The 15,303-nt window shown below is 36.5% G+C and overlaps 1 long non-coding RNA gene across 1 annotated transcript; it reads right to left on the reverse strand.

Annotated features, from left to right (window-relative positions):
- Positions 1 to 4,441: 4,441 nt before the first annotated feature.
- LOC125245741 lies at positions 4,442 to 8,234 on the reverse strand. The gene is made up of 5 exons (XR_007179595.1): positions 7,773 to 8,234; positions 7,608 to 7,671; positions 7,246 to 7,334; positions 6,862 to 6,936; positions 4,442 to 4,617 (listed from the first exon to the last, which is right to left on the reverse strand). It is a non-coding gene; the product is annotated as an uncharacterized LOC125245741 (long non-coding RNA).
- Positions 8,235 to 15,303: the final 7,069 nt, after the last annotated feature.

The following is a 15,303-nucleotide window of genomic DNA, read 5'->3' on the forward strand; positions in this document are numbered from 1 at the left end:
ATCAGGCAGTGCTGTTATGACAAAATGAGTGTATTTATTTCTCAGGCATGCCTCCATCTTTCTGCACAACGCTTACTGTTAAAATAAAGTTTAAAAAATGGTGGTCTTTGATCCCTTTTTTGAAAGCATGAAATATGGTTGGTTGAAAATGTAATTTAAGCATTGTTGCTTACCACATATATTGTGGATAAACATCGCAATTTTCTTAAAATTTCTGTTAGAGCACATTATTACAGTATAATACAGACCTAAATGGATAATTTAAAAAGGGTTTTGTGCTTTTGGTAAAAACTTTTTTTTTTCATGGTAAAGATGACATTTGCGTGGAATTGCCCTAAGAAATAAATAAATAAAATAAGAAATAAAATGCCTTGTTTATATTTTCGCCTGGCTCCGCAACGTGAGCCTCCGCAGACTCCGCACGAGGCGTTCATACCATCTGTGGTTTATACTTGATGCGCTCGCCGTTGTAGTATTCTTTGAAACGACAACTATCTCAATCAACGATTCTTATGAAGCGACTCTGAGTAATTGTTGTATAACCCATCAGGAAACAGCACGATAAGTAGGCTACACGCGTGACAATGTTTACTTAGTGAACCTTACCAAAACAACACTAATACAATCATGTAAACCCAGTGTTACTTGTGGCATTAGACATATGGATGGGAGAACATGCATACAACTCGATTTCAATTTCTTAAACATTTTCTACTTTCTGTAAACATTGTCAATACATTTCGTGAACATTTTTATTAAACATGGATCTTTAGTTTCATTAAAAGAGTTTATTTCGGCTATTGTCGGCTCATTTTGTAAATATAAGCGACTGATTTAAGGCTGGAATACACTACACGATTTTTGACCCGATTTTACCCCCGATTTACAGTCTGAACAAGTTGACGCTAGTTGACCAAAGTCCGAGCTAGTCTGCAGATTTGAGCTGACAGATTCCATGGAAAATTGCGTAGTATATCATGGTCATAGACTTCAGATTTTTTCAGATTTTGATTCCATCCAGTCTGAGGATATCAAACATGTTTGATATTTTGAGCCGATTTTAGAACACATGTGCGTATGACGCGTCTCTACTGAAACCGGTAATCACTGACCACTAGCCAAAGAAAATAATATACGAAGAAATGGAGACGTACAAGATCACAAAGTGGAACTCCGCCATACATATTTTGACATTATTGATACTACTTGCAATCGTAATGCAATGGACAGGGCCTATATTAAACATTCAAATAAAAAGTTATTGTGCTGCACTGTCATAGCCTATAGGCTACAGTGATTTGCACAGTGACAGGAAATAAGAATGAACGATTTTTGTTTTAAATATTACGCTCTATACCAGCACACTCCGCTTAATCTAGCTACTAAACTATTTTTGTAGGCATTAAAAATATATTTTGTTTAATATTTTTATTTAAATATTATAATTATATATATTTAATTAATTGAATCTATGTTGCTTATGAAAAGTGAACAGCTTAAGTAAGATAGGTAGCCTAAGTGCAATACGTTAGTGGGTCAGATATAATTTTGACCACTTTAAGTTTATTAAGTTAATTAGAAAGCTTTCTTTAAAGTGAATTTTGTTTGGTATACATTATATCTTAATTTTAATCGATGTTTTATCAACCAATTGCCTGAATTTAATAAATAGTAGCCTATAAATATAGTAGATAGGCGCCTGCAATCACTTGCATTGCGTGCGAAGCAAATGAACATGAACGCGCCTCATTAATGAACCAAAACTCAGCTTCTGGCTACCTTCTTTACATACACGAGAAGTCTATAGAAAGCTGGAAATATCTACTTTCAAACGCAACGGTGTGGAAACGATCGCCGCACTTCTGCAGCCTGCAGATGGCGTTCCTGGAACACATTGACTGACCAAAACCGTGTGCAGTGTGAAAGCTGTAATCCGTTAACATGGGTACGGAAAAAATATGCACCGCGTATTCACCGCAAATGGAGTATGTGTGAAACAGGCACAACACCGACGGTGCACTTGCGCTGAGGATCCCCATAATAGGATGCCAAACTCTGCGTGTATATTTTGAAAACACATTTCAGCAAAACAAATAAATTACTAAATGCTAAAAATAATAATAAATGTAAATGAACTGCATCCAGCACCCCTACTTCCCGTGCCCCTGCTGTTGCAATAAAATGAAATAGCCTACAATAACAATAAACAAACAGAACATGCCAATTACAAATTAGACTCAGTAAAGACCATACTGGCCACGTCTACCAACCCAAAACTTCATCCAAAAGCGTTTGGCTCTTTTTTGCACTTTTTTTCTCTCACTCATCTCCTGCACATCTATGTTGTTATGTCCATAGGTATACATATGGTTATGTCTTTTTTCTGTCTCCTAGCAACCAGGCCCTTGTTTCAGTTTGTGTTCCGAACGATTTTAAAGTCTGGTAGTGTATGATGCCCAGCTTTTCTCTGTAACAGTTTACAAAGTCAGCAAGTGTATGATGCCTAGTGTTTTAAAAATCTGTTCAGATGTTAAAAATCGTGTAGTGTATTCCAGCCTTTAGACGCGCAAACTGGGTGCCGGTTGTGATGAGACGTCATGCTCGGCCAGATTCGCCTCACAGACTGCCATTCTCTTCGCCTTTCTAAAGCCTGCACGTCAAGTATCGTGCACACAGACAGAGTGCCAGCGAGCCAGATTCAAGTTCTCTTTCGCGCTTGAACACACAATTACACCAAAATGATATTTTTGTTGAATATCCTCATAAAATCAGCCTTAAATGAGTTAAATAAAGTCTTAAATGAACTTAAAGAGGTGTGACAAAACAGAGACTTGGGTGATACCCGCTTAATATCCGACAACGGAAGAGCTTAAAGTGACAGTAACCATTTATGAGGACATTAATAAAGGTCCATGTTAAAGCTTTTTCCAGCACCTTACACCACCGTAAATTACATATAAATAAAGTCAAAATTATTATTTAGTCACATTAAATTAGATAAATTAGATGCTATAAACAGCCCAAATTGTGTTTTGTAATAGCAGAAGGATTTTTGAGTAGATATTTGAGCAAATCACAAGTTTTATTTTTCAAAATGTATGTGCTTGAGTTGTCAAACACAAAATTGACGACACAAAATAGTGTAAAAGTATTTTGACACCAAAAGTGCTACATGTGCTTTATAAAGATTAGGCCAAAAGTTGCATTTTATGTATATGGTCTGATAGTAATACAACTATAGCATTGCATTGACACTTCAATGAAATAACACATTAACATTTATTAAGCTTCAAAAATATACCAACTTTTAATTTAAGTGATTTTAAAAACAATCCTCACATAAACCCATAATAAATTTCATATGTAGCCTACCTGTGCCCTTCCTACCTGTATAACAAGTAGAAAATATACAGACATTGAAAAATTATCATTTTGCAATGCACAAATTATATATAAATTAATCCTTATTAAAGCTATAAAAGTTATATTAAGCGGATATCACCCACGTGACACGTCTCTGTTTTCTCACACCTCTTTAAGTTCATAAGACGTTATTTAACTAATTTACAGCTGATTTTATGAGGATACTCAACAAAACTGTCATTTTGGTGTAATTCTGTGTGTTATTGTTTGTTCAAGCGCGAAAGAGAACTCGAATCTGGCGCGCTGGTGCTCTGTCTGTGAGCACGATACTCGCGCAGGCTTTCTAATAGAAAGGCGAAGAGAATGGCAGTCTGAGGCAATTCTGGCCGAGCATGACGTCTCGTCACAACCGGCACCCAGTTTGCACGTCTAAATCAGTCGCTTATATTTACAAAATGAGCCGACAATAGCCGAAATAAACTCTTTTAATGAAACTAAAGATCCATGTTTAATAAAAATGTTCACAAAATGTATAGACAATGTTTAGAGAAAGTTGAAAGTGTTTAAGAGATCATTAATACGATCTCCCATCTGGGTTTACATGATTCTATTAGTGTAGTTTTGGTAAAGTTCACTAAAGTAAACACTGTCANGTGAAATGTATATTCCCATGTGAAACCCATGTGATGGAATGTGAAACCCATAAAGTCTCATGTGAACCCCAAGTAATCACATGTGAAATGTATATTCCCATGTGATCACATGTTAAACCCTTATATTCCCATGTGAAACCCATGTAATCACATGTGAAACGCATATTCCCATGTGAAAACCATGTGATCACGTGTTAAACCCTTAAATTCCCATGTGAAACCCATGTAATCACATGTGAAATGTATATTCCCATGTGAAACCATGAGATCACATGTGAAACATGTACATTCCCATGTGCGATCCTTGGAATAACATTTGAAACCCATCAACAATCATTTCTAACAAAACAACAACAGAAAATGATAGCATGTTCTTATGTAGGGCCTATAGCCATGTTTCCCAACATTAAAACAAACAATTCAAATTTATTTACAATTCTTTATTTATAAACAATTATTTTATTTAATTTCATTAGAAATACAAATGTGAATATGAATTTTTAAAACAAAAAAAGCAAAACCAAATATAAAAATATGAATTGTGAGTTTCTGAATGTGTGGAATGTCGTTTCAGTCCTCTGTGTCTCCTTCAGCAGGTTTCCTGTTTTGGGATAGTAAAACAATCAGATTAGGGCAGTGCAAACATCTATCCTGATAAAGTAAACTTAATAAATAAAGTAAACTATCCTGATAAAGTAAAGTTTTATTTATTTTCTTTATGGATTTCAGGATCGTATATGATATGTTATATTGGTAGTAGCCAATCATATCCTGTGCGCACCTACAGCATGCCCTCTAGAAGCCATCCAAAATGGGAGTTCTAATGACTCTAAGGATTTCTAGTGAGGTAAAAACATAGCATATAAAGATTTGTATCTGACTCAGAGTATTCTATTTATGTCTACGTATATGCAGGGTTCGTACGGGTGCTTGAAATCCTTGAAAGTGCTTGAATTTTGATGATGTGTTTTCAAGGTTTGAAAAGTGCTTGAATTTTGGATAAAGTGCTTGAAAATCCTTGAAATTGTAACTGTATTTCTTTTACAACAAATACCTATCTGTTTATTAAATGGAGAAATAAAATGGCGCGTTTATATTTTCGCCTGGCTCCGCATTGCGAGCATAGACCGTAAAATAGTGATGTGTCGTTCATGAACGATTCGTTCATTTTGAACGAGTCTTAAATATGACTCGGGACAACGAGTCATCTCAGAGAGCGATTCGTTCATTTTGTGTTGACCGCGCATGCGCAACATCTCATAAGCATACTACGGGAAACAGAAAAGATTAGTTCATTTCTCGAGTCCGCGGGTCCGAGTCGTTCGTTCATCAAGTCACAGCTCCATATTAGGGCACGGATATGCAGTCTGTACTGGCGGAAACAGAAAAGATTAGTTCATCTCTCGAGTCCTCGGGTCCGAGTCGTTCGTTCAAGTCCCCATAGGCTGAATACAGAAACAGAAATGATTAGTTCATCTCTCGAGTCTTCGGGTCCGAGTCTCGTTCTTTTGTCACGTGACCGCTTCCCGGTCCAGTGTCTCGCAAAATATACAACATTACATTCGGATTATAGACTGTATATTTTACTATATTTAAGAATTATCATAAAATTATCAAAATAAGTCTGCAATAAACATCTGAACAAAAAGAAAGTTCCATCTTGTTTGTGTAGGAATATTTTTATTGTTAAATGTGGTGTTTTTATTATTTAAATTATTTAAAATAAATATTATTATAAACGAGGACTCGAGAGATGAACTAATCATTTCTGTTTCTGTATTCAGCCTATGGGGACTTGAACGAACGACTCGGACCCGAGGACTCGAGAAATGAACTAATCTTTTCCGTTTCCGCCGGTACAGACTGCATATCCGTGCCCTAATATGGAGCTGTGACTTGATCGGACTTGATGAACGAACGACTCGTACCCGCGGACTCGAGAAATGAACTAATCTTTTCTGTTTTCCGTTACCGCATCGCATTGCTTGGGCTGTCACTGCCCAGACCACATCAGAGTCAGTCACTGACGTATCGACTGCGGAACTAACAACTCGAACAAGAGGTGCAAGAGGTGAACAGCATTCCGGGGAACAGCAGCCCTGCTGGAAAAACCAGCATAGACCAGCATACCAGCACCAGCATCCCATTCCAGCAAGACCAGCATAAGTTGTGTTTTGGTGCTGGTTTGCTGGTGACCACCAGCATGGGATGCTTGTGCTGGTATGCTGGTCACTATTATTTATTTATTTTTTTTCCCCACAGGATTTGTTGGTCCCAAACCTATAAACTGTAGTGTACTCTAATGGGGTCAATATATATATATATATATATATATATATATATATATATATATATATATATTTTTTTTAAAGAAATTCACATTTTTATTCAGCAAGGATGCATTAAATTGACCAAAAGTGAGAGGAAATATTTCTGTTTCAAAAAAATGTTGTTCTTTTTTAACTTCTATTAAACAAAGAATCCTGAGAAAAAAAGAAAAAAAAAAACTGAAGCAGCACAACTGTTTTCAACATTGATAATAATTAGAAATGTTTCTTGAGCATCAAATCAGCATAATAGAATTATTTCTGAAGGATCATGTGACACTGAAGACTGGAGTAATGATGCTGAAAATTCAGCTTTGATCACAGGAATAAATTACACTTTACTATATATTCACATAATAAAAAGTATTTTAAATTGTAATATTTCAATGTTACTGTTTTTACTGTATGTTGATCCAATGAACGCAGCCTTTGTGAACAGAAGATACTTTAAAAACATTAAAAATCTTATCGACCCCACACTTTTGAACATTAGTGTATGTTTAAGAGGCTTTACTTACTAGTCATTTGGTCCGACAGGAACTTTTTTATCCGCTCCAACTCTGCTATGGTGCAGGGCATCAACAGGGAAGGATCTAGGAACATAAACAATTTGTCACAGAGCCAACAATATTATTATTCAATGCCAGGTTCATTAAAAGAAAAGAAGCTACAGCAGGAAAAGAAGAATACACATAAACTGAATTTATGTTTTTTTGTTTACTTATTCATTAAATATTGCTCATACAGTGTCACTTACATTTGGATGTCAAAGCCTTCTTAAAACAAATTAAATAAATAAAAACTGTAAATTTGAGAAAATAAAAGAAGAAAATAACAGATGCATGGTATAGGTAAAAAATATTGTGGAAAAAATGGATATGGAGTTAATTGGTGAGTTTCACCTGTGTTTCCTTCCTGTCAGCAGGTTCCTTCAGAAATGCTGAAATCTTCTGAGCTTTCCCTCTGTTGTAGAGGGGTTATTTTGTCGCTGCTGAAATCACAGAACAATGTTTATCAATATTTGTTTACCATGAGAGATCAAAACGCTTTTGAAAACTTGTGCTCCCTGCAAGTTACGTCACCGATTAACAGTAGGCTACATTTACGTTTATAAATTAGCCAGCTTCTAATCACCCATAGACAGCAAAACCTTTACAAAACTATCAAAACCTCTACACATAAACCTCTACACATCATCTACACATAAAGATGTGATTAAAAGCCTAAACTATTATAAACAAATCGATCGTTAGAGTTAGCCTACCTCTTCTGAAAACGGGATGCTAACGGAGATGATAACGGAGTTTTTCGAAGACACTAAACTGTTTCTGTAAAGTAAATATTCAACATAAGTGTGTCAATTACATGTTAGAGAAGTGTCAAGAACAGTTGTGTGTGTTATTCGTGTGATTTTAGCGACTAAACTCACCTGAAAGAAGTGAAAACAACAGCGAGAGGCTGCTGTTTTTGCTGCTTGTCAGTTGTTGTTTCTCCGTTTCCATGGCAACTCTGCGCCGCTCCAGTGTTTGAAAGCGGTTCGGCGCGCACACGCATTAAAACACGTCACAGTCATGCAGCACTTACATAAATAAACATCTAGAATTAAAACATTACATAAAAAAAATCTCATTAATATTAAATCATGAATTTAAAACTCATTTTGTAGTTTTATGACCCTATAGGAGCAAAATGCCACCCCAGCATAGTGGGACAATTGTGGCACTTTTATAACTTAATAAGTGTGTAACTTTTATAACTTAATTATTTATTTATTTTTTTTACAAACATTCAACCACGTTATTTTATTTGAAAGCGTGCCCATAGGCAGTTTTTTTATACCAAGTTTTTGATATAGATATTAAGTCAGTCTTAATATTTTTTATTCAGACTTTCAGATTTTTTAACTGTAAAAATAATATAAAATAAATACACACTTATCAAAAAAGATGTCCTGTAAGCGCTTAGTAGAAACTGGACCGATTATCGGCTTGCCACTGGTGTACCAACGGTGGCCCAGCAGCGGCAAACCGCTGGTGATGTGCCACCCAAAAAACGCTGTCAGATTGACGGCATTTTCAGATTGGTCGGCTTGCCGATGGTGTGCCGACGGTGGTCCGACCGTTTCAAGCCGCTGACTTTGTGCCGCCCAAAAAACGCTGGCGGACCGGCAGGTCATTGTTAGCTGGGTAATGAGCTAAAATAAAACAAGAAAATGCTGGTAGACCAGCATCACCAGCAGGACCATGCTGGTAGACCAGCATCACCAACAAGACCATGCTGGTTGACCAGCATCACCAGCGAGACCATGCTGGTTGACCAGCATCACCAGCGAGACCATGATGGTTGACCAGCATCACCAGCGAGACCATGATGGTTGACCAGCATCACCAGCGAGACCATGATGGTTGACCAGCATCACCAGCGAGACCATGATGGTTGACCAGCATCACCAGCAAGACCATGCTGGTAGACCAGCATCACCAGCGAGACCATGATGGTTGACCAGCATCACCAGCGAGACCATGATGGTTGACCAGCATCACCAGCAAGACCATGCTGGTAGACCAGCATCACCAGCGAGACCATGATGGTTGACCAGCATCACCAGCGAGACCATGATGGTACCAGCATGACCAGCATCACCAGCGAGACCATGATGGTTGACCAGCATCACCAGCAAGACCATGATGGTAGACCAGCATCCCCAGCAAGACCATGCTGGTAGACCAGCATCACCAGCGAGACCATGCTGGTTGACCAGCATCACCAGCGAGACCATGATGGTTGACCAGCATCACCAGCGAGACCATGATGGTTGACCAGCATCACCAGCGAGACCATGATGGTTGACCAGCATCACCAGCGAGACCATGATGGTTGACCAGCATCACCAGCAAGACCATGATGGTAGACCAGCATCCCCAGCAAGACCATGCTGGTTGACCAGCATCACCAGCAAGACCATGATGGTAGACCAGCATCCCCAGCAAGACCATGATGGTAGACCAGCATCACCAGCAAGACCATGCTGGTTGACCAGCATCACCAGCAAGACCATGATGGTAGACCAGCATAGTCTTGCTGGTCCACCAGCTAAACCAGCACCAAACCAGCATGGACCAGCATGGACCAGCACATACCAGCATAGACCAGCATGGGAATTATATATTATATCATGTATATATGTATATATTGTTTTATATATATATATATATATATATATATATATATATATATATATATATATATATATACATTTTCATCTAACTCAATATTAGTCCCATTGAATGACTGTTGTTTTTGATGTAATTGTAATTATAATTGTATTTTGTATACATTATGTATAACTTAGAAGAATCTGCATCTAGTCAGTTTCTTACTTTGGTCAATAGCTCATTCTGTCAAAATAAAAAATTAAAAAAGCCTTCCAAATGTGTGGTGTATTCCCTTCATATAGAATCATTATGCATTCATATCATTAGTCAATTTTGTGAGAATATTGTGTGTCAGTACTTACCACTTAGTTATCACTTTAGTATCTGGTACTACAGACTGCATAGCTCAGCTTATCGGGGATGTTATGAGATGAACAAAACATCAACATTGTGTAAGCTGTTGTGTTGGGATATTTGGCTATTACAGTTTTTTATCTCAGTCGCTTTGGTGCATTTCTCATATCACTATTTACATTTGCACAACAGTTAATGCAGTTCTCAAAACAATTAGTAAAAACAGCAAAACCTAGTTGATAACCTGCAAAAGCGTGTCACTTGCTCAAAATGGATAGCTCATTCCTCAAAAGCAAGTACTCATGTCAATGAAAGTGTCAGTGTCATCATGATGAAAAGTCCTGACATCATTGTTTTAATAACAAGATAGTCAAATGGCTTCGTCATGTTTTCATTATGACAGTCTACTCTGTAAATGTTTTCCAATGCAAAAAAAAGTAAGATCTTGTTGACACTACCTGAAAATGCTCAAGACAGCACTATATACTATTTGCACATCCATTCGAAAAATACAGTAAAGTTACACATTACTGTATTTAATGAGGTAACTGAGTACAAGACACTGAATATGTGTTTCATATTTTTACTGTATATGCTCTTTGCAATTCTAATTTGTTCACACTGCGGGCTAAAAATGCACCCTTATTTACAACAAGCATAAACTCCCTTTGGGTAGAGCTGTGCACAACTGTAAACAGTATTGCAGTATATTGGAATTGAACATACAACATACATAGTACTGTAATCATTCATGCTCCTCCAGACGTTCCTCTCTGGCCTCATAATTTCATCTACATCACAACTAGTTCAACATTTTTATATGTAATGACTCAGGCAATGAAATGAGGACTATTAGTTTTACATGGAATAACTATTCAGCATTCACAAGTATAGTTAATTTTGACTGACATGACATAAGCAACTGATAATGTTATAAAACAGCAGAGTTGTATGAAAGCAATTGATGCATGTCCAAAAGCATTTGCAATTTGTTGGAAGGAATGAGAAACTGCTACTGTGATGTGCACAAATGACTAAATGTTGTGGTGGTTGAACTAACTGTTGTGCAAATGTAAAGAGTGATGTGAGAAATGCACAAAAGCAACTGAGAAAAACTGTAACATAGATATCAATTTTAAACAAGATTAAAAGATCCAGTAAAATTGTCTGAACTTTCTGAAGCTGAAAATGTACAGTATTTGTGATGTGCTAACACAATTCACATATTAAAACATTACAACATGTGAAAATATATTCCACATGTGCTCCACATTATAACCTATAGGCTAGTAACATGTTTTCCATATGTGCCACTTGCTCCATTATGTTCAAACTTTGTTCACATGTGGTGACATGTTTTTCACATGTGGTGGTTCACATGTGGTGGTTCACATGTGGTGACATGTTGTCACATGTGGTGACAATGTTGTTCACATGTGGTGACATGTTGTCACATGTGGTGAAATGTTGTTCACATGTGGTGACATGTTGCTCACATGTGATCATATAAGTTCACATGTGATCACATGTGGAAAACATGTGATCACATGTGAAGTTCATGTGTTTTTTCTGTAAGGGATGTCAAATTTGTTGTAATACAGGTGGAGTGTTCTACTATGCATCACCTTTGTGGTGGCAGGAGTCAGCTCGGGACCATGGAGATGCCCTACTGAGTTTCAAACACCCTCCAACTGTGTACATAAGTGACATTGCTGGACGTGTTGCCAGACATGTCAACAATCGTACACATCAACAATTTTTCCAGCCACATGATGGTAGGGTATGTGAGCCAACAGAGGCCAACATATCATTGGCATCCGCTGGGAAGTTGAGGGTAAATCTTGACTGGGTTGACAACATAAAGAAGAAAACAAGACTTAACCTAGAACACTCGACAATGGAACAGTTTTCACAACCACATCCAGAAACTGGGACATCACACCGCTTCTCCTTTTATGATCGGTTCCACCAAAAGAACCAAAAACGTCCAGAGGAGAAACTGCGAAGTCTGAAAGCAATCCCTGAACTGGCTTCTCTAATCAACACTGCAGAAGCTGAGCAAGCGAATAGGGAGTTGTCCTCATTCATTGTGCCAGATGAAAGATACACAATACATGTTTTCACTACGCCTGTATTTCCATCTTCATAATGCCAGGAAAAACTCTGCATTTCTGAAGGAAATCCAGAAACGTACAGATGAAAACATACATCTAGGACTACACGGCAAACTGGTGTGTGGCCAAAAAGGTAATTATGTGAAACTTGAAGTTGCTGTTACACATAATTGTTTTATGATAGCTGTTTACTGTGGAGTAATGTATTCATAAATAATTGCAGAAACAATCACACGACCAACAGAACACCAGGACAGAGATCCACATGTCCCAGCCAAAGTGGACAGTGTGCCTGAGGAGGGAAAGAAGTTTTCTGTGGCAATGTTCCCCATTGATCAGAGGCACAAGGTAACAGCAATGGAAATTTAACACAAATGACAACCATGAACAACAATAACAAATAAAACAGTACTATCAACATATACAATAGTATATCATTTTACTTTTTCAACATTAGGAAACAATCTCCAAACTGTATTCTGTCAAGAGGAATGACAATGAAGTAATTTCCAGGATTTCTTCCTATGCCATTTTGTATCTGCGGGACCTTTAATCTGTTCTCCCCCCACATTTGTTGAGTCACACAAGCAGTATAGCAACGCCTTGGCTAACTGATAATGTAAGTATGAAATGCTATAAAGCATTATAAAAGTTGTTTTATCCTTTAGATTTTATGTTACTATGTGATATCACCCCACTTATGTTTATTTATTTAAAAAAAATCTTTTTTAAGGCTCTTTTTAATTGCCGCGTCGCTCAAATTGGGGAAGAGACTAAGCATGTAAGTTATTCACCCTAAACCTATGACTTACCTGTGCCATTTATAGGTTATATAAAGACTAAAACCTGTGATTTTGCCTTTCAGGTCATGGCCTTGAACACAGACACATTCATTCTGTGGCACAGAGATTGGCAGAGAGAAGCAACTGTATCAGATGTGCATTTGAAAGTTCTTGAGGTATTTACGAAATACATTTTTAAACACTTTTTTTTTTTTTTTTTCAGCATAAGCATTAAGACTAATAGTTTGAAATAATATTGTCATAACTGTCTCTGAAGTGTCCTGTTTGCTTCATTTCAGAATAATTCAGAGATCCAGAAAATACTTTTGCCAAGAATTGTTGGATCTGGAGATAACTGCCACTTCATTCTTTGGGTAACATCAAATGATATACTAATAAACTATCACCATTTTTTTTTTTAATTTTGTGCTTTAGGCTGCTTGAAACTGGGCCACTATATATTATAATGCAGTAGACACTACTTTTTCATTTTATTTTATTTATTTTATTTTTACTTTACAGGTTTTTGACATGACAAAGCACATCAGAGTTTATGATAACACCAGTCAATATCTGACAATACACATCCGTGACATGGAAATTCTGAAGTAAGACTTTCTTATTTTTACACACTGTTTCATATAATTACAAATTGTGCCCAATACATTATGATTTTTAAATAAATTATTGCATAATAAGTTATTATAATAAAACTGTAATACAATTAAATGATTACATTATTTACATTATATACTAAAGTACTTTTTTTTCTTTTTCAGAGATGCTTTTAGAAATGTTGCATCTTTGGATGATTGGACTGTGTCTAGCAAGCAATGGCAGAGAGACGATGGAAGGAACTGTGGTGTTTTTGTATGCACAGTGAGTTAACTGTATTATGTTGATTTTGTTAATATATTCTCTAATATAATACATGTTTGATGAATATAACTGATTCTGTTAAATAATTTTTGGAGTAGATGGCAGAGATGGAAGCTAAAAGTATTAAAATGTGCCAGGAAATTCTGCACACTGAACAGATGGGATACCTTCGTCTTTACCATGCCTCATGCATGGTGAAACATCTGCAACCAGAGGTAACCCTTGAAATTCAAAAGGTTTACAGAGTATGCAAAGCTTAACATGAAAGTTTATCCTAGGACTTTCCACCCGAAGTCAAAATAGTCCAGAGTGCAAGGATGTAGGAGTTTGCATTTATCAAAAATATCGATCAAAGTATGTGACGACTATTTAATTTCCTTATGATCTACAATTTGATTAAGCAGTTACACTCATTGTTATCATTTATCTGTATGCAGAGTAATGCACCCACAAATCCAGTCACTGGACTGGATTCAATGTGACCTTTGCGAAAAATGGCTGCATTCTGACTGCACTGGTATCAGCCTTGAAACAATCACAGAGGAAACATCATTCAGCTGTGGATGCGACACTAACCATGTGCATACCTTTGAGAAGTATGTTATACCTTAAATGATATCTTTTTCATTAAAAAGTACAGTGTATGTTTTAATACTACTTTAATTTTACAGAACATTGGCACTATCGAAGAAGGGCTGGTTGGTTGACCTTGTAACACAGGATCAAGAAGTCTTGGTAATATTACAAATTACTAAGCAAACCATTTTACTACTAATATCCAGCTGTATCATTTTTTGCATTGTTATTTACAAAGATGTAGTCTCTCACTGACTTTTCACTTTTACAGTGTTTTTCATGTGTTCACATATTGTATAGCAGTATAATCTGTTATAGCTAGAAAAGTTTACATTTTTTACATTTGTCTAATTTTGGTTACATTCCAGAGATTGCACGAAGGCTTGAGAAACGGCACAATCCGATCCAGCAGGATGTTTTTATTTCAACATCCCACATTTTCTCCAAAGCTGAGGATGAAACTTAGCAAAAAGTTTTGTTTTCTTGATGAAGAACAGGTATTTCATACTGTTTGCCTTGTTTAACAATTTATATTTAATATAAATTTATTTATGTTCTACCTTAAGAACACAAGACTGTACAGACGCGTAAGAAAGTATATATCAGACGTTATTTTAACATCTCATATTTCATTGGAATGTATACTGTCAATGTAGATTTTCTACAGAAAAATTAGAGAATTATGAATGTAATTACGAATGTTATTATGTACAAATTTAACAAATGTTTTGCTACAGACAGAGAGGATAATGGAAAGAATATACACAGTAACATAGCTGCCTAGGGTTTCCCTGGACAACACAACTTACGTTCTTGAAGTTTTGACCCCTGAGGTATATATACAGACACTTTGATACAGTACATGGGACAATATCATTAAATGCACTGTACATATATCTTTCATAATTCTATCTTGTTTTTTTAAAGCTAACACTGTTAATGCTGCAAAAGACTGAAGGCTTTCACAGGTTCCAGGCAGAAATGGCTTTACAGTCAAACATTGCTTTGGAGTAAGTTTTTCTTTTACTGTGGTTTTTTCATTCATCCTTAAAACATGTCTGAAAAGCTTATACCCGTGTCTTATTTCTCTTTTAAAGGGT

Source organism: Megalobrama amblycephala, linkage group LG14 (genome assembly GCF_018812025.1).
Source record: "Megalobrama amblycephala isolate DHTTF-2021 linkage group LG14, ASM1881202v1, whole genome shotgun sequence".
Classification (NCBI taxonomy): Eukaryota; Metazoa; Chordata; class Actinopteri; order Cypriniformes; family Xenocyprididae; genus Megalobrama; species Megalobrama amblycephala.